At 47.7% G+C, this 11,081-nt stretch overlaps 1 long non-coding RNA gene across 1 annotated transcript; it reads left to right on the top strand.

Annotated features, from left to right (window-relative positions):
- The first annotated feature begins 542 nt into the window (after positions 1-542).
- LOC147995786 (uncharacterized) lies at positions 543-5,599 on the top strand. Its single transcript, XR_015683949.1, has 5 exons — positions 543-769; positions 2,653-2,805; positions 3,245-3,390; positions 4,945-4,986; positions 5,330-5,599. It is a non-coding gene; the product is annotated as an uncharacterized LOC147995786 (long non-coding RNA).
- Positions 5,600-11,081: the final 5,482 nt, after the last annotated feature.

The following is an 11,081-nucleotide window of genomic DNA, read 5'->3' as shown; positions in this document are numbered from 1 at the left end:
AAGGAAGCTTGGTTAAAGCCAACGTAGATTTGTGTGAGCAGGTCTGGCTTTGTGGGCAGGACCCCATGCTTGGAAAAGCCCCAGGCCATCTTGAAACTTTTAATAGTGTCATTTCCATTTTGCACCGGTGCCCTACAATTTATGTAAAAAGGGTTTTGTGTACAGGCAAATAGATGATGGTTGAAAGTTAAGAGAGCCATATTGCCTTCACAAAATGCTCCAGCGTTTCCCTGCCACATTCAGAAGACAGCCCAGGCTCCTTCCTCTGACTCACTGGTGCTACCTGCTCCACCCCAGCCTGCTCTGCTGATCCTGGTGGCTCTGCACCTTTGTCTTCTAGACCTTCCGCCATCCAAGCCTGTGCCTTAACAGGTAACCTTCTGCTCACTTCCTAAGTCATGGCTGGCTGTGTCTGCATTCCTAAGGAAGCTTGCTCTGACTGCTGCCCAGCTGCCCCGTCTTCCTAACCTATTTTATGCTCTTTACAGTGTTTCCTGACAGAAGCTTGCTGACTTGTTTATTTTTCATTCACCAATAGGCCAGAATGGACGAAGCCAAGAGTCATCTTCCTTGCCTTGTTCCCAGAGCATTGAACAACCCTGGGCACACAGTAGGTGCTCAGTAAATATTTGTGGACTGAAGACTTTGTGGATTTGTCAGTGCTAGGAATTCTTTCTCTCAGGGCCCTCTACAATGACCTGGGACAGTTGGTCCCACGCATCAGGTGGAGATGAGGAAGGCTGTACAATCCAGAGCCCTGGGGAGCAAGGTATCTACCATTCTCCATAGTTTCTTAGCCACAGAGACTATAAGGCCCCAGACTCCAGCGTTAGGTCCTTGCATGGGGATCCATTCTACAGATGGAAAGGTAAAGGGGACTAGAAGAGGGTGTAGCTCAAGATGTCAGCAACAACGAGAAGAGAAGCAATGGATTGATTAGAGGCCGTGTATCCCAGTGTTCCACTTTATAGTAAAGCAGGCAAGAGTGTGTGTGAGAGAGAATCTCTCTGCATCAATACCCAAAGCTAACTTGAACCAAAGAAATGAAAAGAAAGTGATACAGCAAGAATCAGAGCTACACGTAAGTATGGTATTAGTTGTATTAATATATTTTAATATTTATAAAATGCTTGGGACAAGAAGGACGTTGTCACATAAACATTCACACATTACGGAAGAATGTCCGGATCTTTTTCCACTTCAGGAAACTTACAAGCCCCCCTAGTCCTTTCATCTACTCTTCCCAGCCTCTTGGCGAGGGAGTGATGATATGTTCCCATTTTACAGATGAGGAAATGAAGGCTCAAGCTGCCGACCAGCAAAGCTGGAATGTGGCTCAAGTCTGACTGATTTGGGCTGGGTTCTTGGCTACTGTCCTGGGTGGCAGTCAGGGGCAGAGATGGTCTGGCATCTCTGGGCTGTTGCTGAGTGCCAGGTCTGGGCCTGGTCTGAGTGGGATCAGAAGGTTGATTCATATTTACTCTGCTGGGAAGGTGCCTTACTCATGGCTCCTTCATGCTGCAAGCATCCTTTGTATCCACCCCCACACCCCCAGGCTCTATGCCGGATTCTACAAACGGGCAGGCGAAATGAGATGTTTCCTGGGTGTTAGGGCAACAGGGTCCCTGGCTGGAAGTGTTATTGGAGGAAGACACCCCCCCCACACACACACCCATAGTTGATGGGGTCCTCTTCTCCTAGGTGCTGACCATCCCTACCCGGATGGGTATAGTTTGCCTGCAGATCATAAATGGCTGAGATCTTAGACATACAAGAAACAACTGAGTAAATCCTGGTAGCCAGTTGGCCTGCTTGACTCTCCCTCCCATCAAGTCCTCCATTAGGACAGCTAGGACAGAGAACTATGCCTCCCGTGGTTGTGTCTGAGAGCCCAGCCACCAGTGGCTCACCTGAGCTGCAAGGAGACTGCAGACACTGTCTCTGGTTCCCTTCAAACCTTCTATCGCTGTTTCTAATCCAGCTTCCTTGCCACTTCCTGGCTTTGCTGACTTGAAACCTCTTGGCCTGTGTTGCTCCTGGCAACTCCTCCCCACCCCTGGGGGTAGCACCCAAACAAACCTTTTGGGATTTAAGGCGGGTCAATGGAGGTGAGCGTTTCCGTCTCAGTTCTGAGCAGAGATGCCCAACCCCATGACACCTGTTGACCTCACTCACCTATTCTCATACGCTTTCCTTTTATGGGTCCGAACATTCACCTAGCAAATATTCAATGAATTCCTATTGTGGGTTAGGTGGTGAGCTGGGCTCTAAGGATACGGCTATAAATAAACCAGTCATAGCTTCCACCACTGGTGTGTCCACACTGGAGAGGCCAGCACAAAGAAAGCACGAAGGGGAAACAGTTACACGTCTTAAAGGTGTGCAGAGAGAAGGAGCCTGGTGATAAGAAATGGAAGCGGACCCACAGTGGTTCGTGGTTTGAGGGATTTTGTGACACTCTTGTCCAATACAGACGTTATGAAAATATTAAGTTGTATAGATTTATAAGTAAATACATTCTATTAAGATCACAATTAAAACGAAGTGTACCACTGCTTATTTTTCAACTTTTGCACTTGAGGTTATCTGCAACCACAGAAGTAACATAATAGTGGGTGGCCGTTTCTCTAACTCTACCCTTTGTGGCTTTAGATTATGAGCTTGGCGTTGACCATGATGGGAACTTTATTCCGAGGGAACAGACGAACAGAACACACTGGGGCTCTTATTGTCCTCCGAGAACCGGTTGTTGTATTTGCTGGCTCCTAACTGATATAAGGGAAGATACAGAGGATATGTCTTCAGGTGAATTAGTCAGGTAGAACTCTCTAAGCAAGCATTGGGGGATACAATACGTTTGCCAGGGCCATGATGAGAAGGGGGTATTATGTAATCATGACTATGGAGTTTCCAGCTGAGAAGATAAACAAGAGGCACACATGTGTCTGAATGGAAAGGGAAACAATATGGCAGCTCATGGGCATCATGAGCGAAGGGAGAGGTGGTGTGAGGTTGGGAGAGCAGGTAGAGGGCAGATGCTGCAGTAGCATTTGGGCCATATAAGGAGTGTGCTCAGTACTGAGTCACAGCTGGAAGCCACAGAGGATGCGGTTGGGTCCTTAAGGACTTGTCATTGGTTCCCACTGCAGTAAGCAGTAGCATCCATCCGTGGGGGACCATGCTACTTGACCCATGCAGCTAGGCACCCCATATCCATTCTCACTGTGTCTATTGCTTTCTCTAGAACTCCCTGGGGATGGGAAGCAGAAGATTAATTCCCAGGGAAGCCTTCAACAACGAGGGCAAAGAACTCGTGGAAAGTTCTAGCCTCCTGTTCTTCTGATGGGAAATCCTGGACAGCCTCTATACCTTTCCTAGAGTGAAGTCCTGGTGGGTATTCACATCCACTTTGCCTATAGTCATGACCTTGGTAATACCCTCATTTATTATTAGTTCTTCTGTCTTTGTGGCCTCTTCTTCCCTCATGCTTCTCGGGCTCACCTCCTGGGTCAGCTGCTTCTATCAAAGTCTTACCCCAGACTCTGCTCTTAAACTAGGGCCATGTAGGGTAAGTCGGACATGGTGAGTATGAACCTGGAGATGGGGGATGGGCTCCATGCAGATATCCTCTCCCCTCCCACACACAGTGGAAGGCAGACAGACAGACAGACAGACAGATTCCTCTACTTGTGCCTTTGGTTGGTCCTAACTCCTGGCATTCCTTACCCTGGATTTTGGGATCAGTGTTGACTGTGGACTGCCTGGTGTCTTCTCTGAGGCCCGTGGGCCAGCCAGGAGGTAAATCAAGTATGGAGTCTCTGTGGAGAACTCCTCAGAGGGCTCACTGTGTCTGTTGAGATGTTTGGTTGCCGTCCCTCTGTGGTGACCTAGCTCAGACTCTGGCTGGTCATTTTATTGGTCTGTCCCTTCCCCTGGCCTGTTTCCTCCTGTCCTATCATCCTGTTTTGCTGAAGCTGGATGTCTCTGTTCAGTGGTCTGGAGCTCTCCTGAGCTCTGAGTGTCCTACAGGGTATGTCACAGCTGGCTCCCAGCCCTGCTCACGTGTCTTCATGAGGGTTGACTATGCAGATTTGTATTCTGAAGGCCCCTGTCATGGGAACTGATTCTACCTGTCCCATCCTCGTCAAGTAGGATACTCAGCATGGCTCCTTCCTCAGTGTTTCCAATTAAGCATGGGTAATAAATGCCACCCAGTGTCTGGCGAACTCAGCTACTGCAGTGAGAGAGACGAGACTGAGCCTCCACACAGGGCAGCCAGCCATGGGCACCCTGCCTGTTCACAGAGGCAGTTCCATACACCCTGGCCTAATCCTTACCTGCTTGCTTCCTACTTTAGGTCCCTTTCTTATTTTTCTTAATGCCCTTCCATTTTGCACATCCTGGTGTGGGCTGCCTTTTGGGAGATGGTTGGGCAGTGGGCCCTTTTCCTACCAGGACACTCATTTCTTGCTCCTTGCCTATGACACAACCTAGTCTCCCCCTTCTTCCCTGGGGGCCTGGCTCCCTTCTTCACCATCAGCCCCTCCCACTTTTCCCTTCTGAAGCTCACCAGAACTTTCTGACTCATCCTCTGACTCAGGTGGAGTCTATTTCTGTTCCCACGTACTGCTCCCGGGTGGGCTGGAGATCACAGCTGCCACCTCCGTTCCTGTGAGAGTATGGTGTATGTATACGTGTGTGTGTGTGTGTGTGTGTGTGTGTGTGTGTGTGTGTGTGTGCGCATGCCCATGAATGTGTGCTTGTGTATGCCTGGGCATGCACACATATGCCCAGGCACACACATGCATGCACACATGCACACACACACACACAATCACAAATGTGTGTGTGTGTGTGTGTGCACACGAGTGTGTTAAACATTTCCCTCCTGGATAGCTGGTAAGGACAATTTCTCCTGAAAATATCCTGCATTTTAACCCCCAGACCCTCAGGAGCAGACATGCAAACTGCAAGGTTACTGTCAAGGTAGGCTGTGGGCAAACTGCACCCTGATCTCCTCAAGATGACTGTTTCATCCAAGGTAATTTTTAAAAAATAAAAAAGTTCAATCTGACAGTCCTATTCTACAAACCCTTACTCTAGAATTCCCACACTTGAAGGAGCTTGAAGGAGCCAAGGGAGCAGGGCCAACTCTTCATTTTACACTTTGGGTTGGAGAGTGATCCAAATTTGTTAATAACCAGACTCACCGTCATCCAGCAAGGAAGCAGCCACCATGTTGGATTTGGATAATTGTTTCATGTCCCCAGCTAAAAATACTTACCATCCTTCTCTATTTTCTCTCTCCTTACTCCCCCTGCCCCCTCAGGACTCACAGAGCCTTCCCTGTCCAGCTTGGCGACCACCAGCCACGTGAGGCTACCAAGTCCTTGAATTGTGGTTGTTGAGCTTGGAGTTGGAAACACATGGGACTTCAAAGACTCAGTACAATGTAACATGAAGTAGTTTTTAAGACAAGGTTTCTCTGCCTTGGCCAACCTGGAACTCACTCTACAGACCAGGCTGGCCTTGAACCCGGAGATCTGCATGTGCCACCACTGCTTGGGTATAAAATAAATTATTAACAATGATTTAACATTTATCATATGCGCTGTCAGTTTTTTCTCAATGTGATACAAACCAGAGTTACCTAGGAAGAAGAAACCTCAATGGAGGGATTGTAGTCACCATATAGGCTCATGGATATGACTATGGGGACATTTTTTTTTTTAAATTAGTGATAGATGTGGGAGGGCCCAACTCATTATGGATGGTGCCAGCCCTGGGCATGCTGTCCTGAGCTACGTAAGAAATCAGGCCAGTAAGCAGCAATGATTTTTCCCTCTGCTTTCTCGTGAGTTCTAGCCCCGATCGCCCTCAAGGACGGACTGAGACATGGACTGGTAAGCCAAACAAACCCTTTCCTCCTCGCATTGCTTTCTCTCAGGGTTTATCACAGCATCAGAATCGCCATTATACATTTAACCGATTTATCAATACATTTATATTTTAGAGACACTGAGCTAAATTAAATACATTTAAAAACAAAACCCACCTATTTCTTTTTATTTCTCATGGTATGGCTACTAGAAAAAATTGAATCATGTAGGAGGCCCTGTGTTTTTTGAGAATTTTTCTCTGGCAGAGACTAGGCAGCTCCTATTCTTTCTTTCTAAGGACACAATGACAAACCAAAGTTTGATTCCATTTCAGTTCCTTATGGGGAATCAATGAGTTTTTTTTGCTCTTACTTACAGAGCATGGATGAGGGGTGACTGATAGGTGTGTGGGAGAATGCCTTTCCCACAGATACACTGACCACAGACATTGATAGAAATCCCTTCCCCTAGCGTTCCCTACCCTACATAGTGTTCCCTGCCCTGGGCTCTCCCTGCCAGCACAGTGGGGCTCACTCCCATGGTGTTGCCCACTCTGCTCTGTCCGGCCTCTCCCCATGAGTTTCCTGCAAGTCAAATGCCCACCTTCTAGGCTTTGCTCCAAAGGCTTTTTTTCTTGAGATACCCTGCGGCACTTTGCCAGTTCAAGAGTTTCTTTTAAATAACTGTTACAGTAAGATAAATGACAGGAGGTAGTCAAGTTCCCACAACACATTGTATCTTTCTTCAGGGTAGTGCTAATGATTTAAAGCTGCTTTTCACCTCCGGGGCAGAGGGACTCCTCTTTTTGTTTTATTGAGATAGGATCTCATTATGTAGCCTTAGCTGGCCTGAAGGAGGATGCGTAGGCCAGGCTGGTCTTGAACTCAGAGATAGCCACTTGCTTCTGTCTTGAGTACTGTGATTATTTAGTATTTACTATGGAAACCACCCCAATCTTTCTACATATGTTGTCTGTTTAATATTTTTACAGCAGCTTCATACCCATTTTACAGACGATAAAACTGAGACTTAGAGGTGTGCTGTGGAAATAAGTGGTCCAGAATGTCATATTCAGGGCAGTGGGATGCTATTCTCCAAAGTCTTCATTGGAGCTCTTGAGGTGACACATCCTATCTTGTAACATCTGGGTTTTCTGCATCTATTCTAGGTCCTAGGATTTTCTTGCCCAGTCTTATTGAGGTCTCAGCATATCCACAGCAAGGCGAGTTGAGACCACCCCAGAGGCTTCTCAGTGGCTGCTTATCAAGTCCTCAGCTCTGAAGGACCAGGACACTGAGTTCCATATACTGGAACCTGTGGGTCGAGACCCCTTTGAGGGTCAACTGACCCTTTTATAGGAGTCACATATTGGATACTCTGCATATCAGATATTTGCATTTGGATTCATAACAGTAGTAAAGTTACACTTTTGAAGTAGTGATGAAATAATTTTATGGTGGGGGGGCTCCACAACATCAGGAACTTATTATAATGTTGCAGTATTAGGAAGGTTGGGGACCACTGGTAAAAGCAAACCCTGCTTATATTTAGGTCTCATCCCAAATGGCTTTACTTTAGGGAGGTCCTCCCTGATTACCCTGGCTAGGGTAGATCCTTGGCTGTGTTGAACCCAAGACTTTACCTTCCATTAATCTTAACACAGTAAATAAAAATGGGTCCTGTTCCATTTGTTTCCCTTGCTGAGCCTTGAACATCACAAGAGCAGGAACATCGTTCACTGTATTTTCCAAGCTTTTCTCAGCATTGGCACCTACTAGATGCTTGGTGATGATCTCAGTGGATATGCAAAACTTCACTCGATCTCTTTATCTGGAGGGTAACAAGGAAGTCAAAAGCCAAGTGGGCTTCTGTCCTCCAGCCCTCCTCTGCCAGTGAGCTCAGTATTGATGACGTTAGTGTGTGTTAAAGAAGAGGGGATGGAGAGATGGCTCAGTGGTTACGAGAATGTCCTGTTTTTGTGCAGGATCTGAGTTGTTTCTAGCACTCAATGTGAGGTAGCTCAAAATCACCTGAAACTTCAGCTCTGGGAAGTTTGATGCCTCTGGCTTTTTTGAGCATCTGCACACATATGCACATACCCCCTCTCTCTGAATTTATGCACAGACATATACAGAAAGATACATTTTTGCCAGGCACATCTTTAAACTCATCAATTGAGAGGCATAGGCAGGCAGATCTCTGTGTGAGTTCCAGGCTACCCGGGAATACATAATGAGGCTTTTGGTCTCAAAACCAATGGCCTAGGTGCAGAACATGAAGAGGCAGAAAGCACCTGCCTGGCAGGGCTGAGGATGTAGCTCAGCAGGGAGGGGCACTTGCTGTGCAAGCATGAAGACCTGAGTTCAAATCCCTAGAACTCAGGTGAAAAACAAAACAAACAAACAACAAGCAGTGTGGCCACACTTATAACCAGTTACAGTCCAGTGCTATGGGCAGGAGTGCACATGTGCAAGCAAGCCTCTGTGTGTGTGTGTGTGTGTGTGTGTGTGTGTGTGTAGTAAAAAGTGTTGCTGAGAAGGGGCTGGCTACGAATGTAGCTCCACATTTAATGAGAGACCCTGCTTCAAAAATACAAGGTCGGGGAATGATAGAGCAGGTCACGTGACCTCAGTCTGTTATCTCTCCACAAATGCTCTCTCTTCTCTCTCTCTCTCCTCCCCTCCTTCCACCCTCCCCTCCCCCCTCTCTCTCTTGTGTGCACACACTCGTGCACACGTGTGCACTTGCACACTTTCCTCTGCTTCTATCCTAAGGAGCCTGTAGCTGATGACAGCAGGAGACAGGTCCTCCGTCTGTCTGAGCACAAGCAGACGGGCTTGTGGTCTGGACAGGGAGTGGCATAGGCTCCCCACCCTGACCCCACCCCAGGGAGTGAGGGAAACGAACCAATCAGTCATATGCAGGACAGCTCTTTGGAGTCTGATCACTAATCACAGCCCAAGGGTTCCCCGGGGCTCTTTCTCCTGCTACCTCCATGGGTGTAGCTTGAGAATTTCAGTTTCTATCTGCTTCAAGGAAGGTAGTGTCAGGTGAGGCCTGCAGCGATTAGATGTTTTATATCTGCCCTGCCCATCCTCTACACTTCTTAAGGCTTGGTTGTTGGGTGGGAGGGTCCACCTCCTGTAGGACCCCTGGGAATCAGCCCCGAGGGCATGTCTGGGTACTTGGTGAACAACCGCTTCTGTTTTGCCTGGGCCTGTCTGGTTTTAAAAACTGAAAGTTCCACTTCCCAGAAACTCCTTTAAACAGTCCCGGGCAAGCCGGGATGGCAGGTCCCCGTACCTACTCGGCACCTGAGTGATTAGTCTCAACACTAAAGGCAGCAGCGTCTTTGGCTGCTGGCCACCTCATTAGCATTTCAGCACGAGGCTGCTGCTTTCCCCCCTTCTTCTGCTTTGCATGTGTACGTGTATGTGGGGTGTGCATGCATGTTCCCGTGTGTGTGTGTGTGTGTGTGTGTGTGTGTGTGTGTGTGTGCATGCTTGCACATGTGTACATGCCTGGGAGATTGATGTCAGCTCTCTTCTTTGATTGTCCTCCACTTCATTTCCTGAGGTAGACTGTCTTGCTGAATGAGTGACCCCTGATTTGGCTAGTCTGCATAGCCAGCCAGTTTGTTTGCCCTGGAGGATTCCTTCATTCTGAGGGCTAGCATTGCAGGTAGACCACCATCGCACCTGTCTGGCTTTTATGTGGATGCTGGGAATCCAGACTCTGAGCTTCAGGTTTGCACAGCAGATGCTTGCCTTGTTCACTGCGCCGTATCTTCTGCATCTGCAGCTTTGGATGGTCCAGGGTTTCAATAAGCAACCACCACCTCAGGCTCATGAGTTTGGCCTGACCACAGGGACTTGCAGTTAAGCCTTTTAGGCCCGGTATGAAAGAGGATGGAGGTTCTGTGAAGATCCTTGAGGTAGGAGCCTGAGAATCTGGTCTATTTCACTGTGGTGATGATGTGTTGAGTTAGCCTGGTCCTGGAGATGTGTCCACATACAGTGTTATACACATATGAACCAGGGGATAGTGGAAACACAATGCAAGGCATGTTTGTAATTTAAGATTTCTTGCCGTTAGATTAACAGAGAAAATTTATCTTGCTATGAGGCCAGGGAGGTGGTCAGTTTGTAAAATGCTTGCCATGTAAGTGTAAGAACCTGAGGTTGGATCTCCAGCACCCATGTAAAAAGCCAAGCACAGGTTGGAGGGATGGGCTCAGTCACTTTCTGCTCAAGCCTGAGGACCTGAGTTTTGACCCCCAGAGCCCATGTAAAGTGGAAAGAAGCATCACAAGCCCTCAGAGCCACTGCATGAGATGGGGGCAGGGCTGGGGGTTTGGGGGGCTGGGGAGGTACTCTCACAGGCCAGCTAGCAAGTGCACACAAGAGAGACCAACAAAAGTTCCGGTCTCAAGCAAGACAGGAGGAGAGAGCTGACATCAAAAGTCGTCTTTTAGCATCCATAACACACAGATATACACAGATACACAGACACACAGACACACACAGATACACAGGCACACAAGTACACACACACACACACACACACACACACACACACACACAGGTATGGAGACACATGCAGATACCCACAGACACACAGGCACATAGGTATACAGGCACACAGGTACACAGGCACATAGACACACAGGTGTACAGACACACAGACACACAAGCACACAGGTACATAGACACATGCAGACACATACAGACACACAGGCACACACACAGATGATTTAATTATCTAAGTATCTATTTATAGATATCTAACTCTATCCATCTATATAAGATATCTTATATATTATAAGATAGCTAGCTAGCTAGATAGAGCACACCAGATGCAATTTTGTCCCCATAATCTCAATGTTGGGGAGGTAGAGACAGGAGACCCCTGCAGCTCACTGGCCAACTGATCTATGAGCTGAATTGTTGCACTCCAGCTCAATGGCTCATGCTGATGCATCAAACAGAAAGAGAGACAGGTCCGCACCTCAACAGGCTTCTAAAGCTTCAGCAGGAACATTCCAGTAGGACATTTGGAGTTCTTGCAGGTGAAGACTCACCTGTGGATTCCAAGCACAGGTGTAGACCTGGTGTGATGCCAGAGCCATATGCAAATGATATATCACAATTTCTGTGCAGCCCTCTCCTAAGAGAGAGCCCACAAACATGTGTGGGCTCTCTC

Source organism: Rattus norvegicus, chromosome 3, assembly GCF_021556685.1.
Source record: "Rattus norvegicus strain SHRSP/BbbUtx chromosome 3, alternate assembly SHRSP_T2T, whole genome shotgun sequence".
Lineage (NCBI taxonomy): Eukaryota > Metazoa > Chordata > Mammalia > Rodentia > Muridae > Rattus > Rattus norvegicus.
The sequence above is the reverse complement of the archived record's forward strand: the minus strand, read 5'-3'. Positions and strand labels throughout refer to the sequence as shown.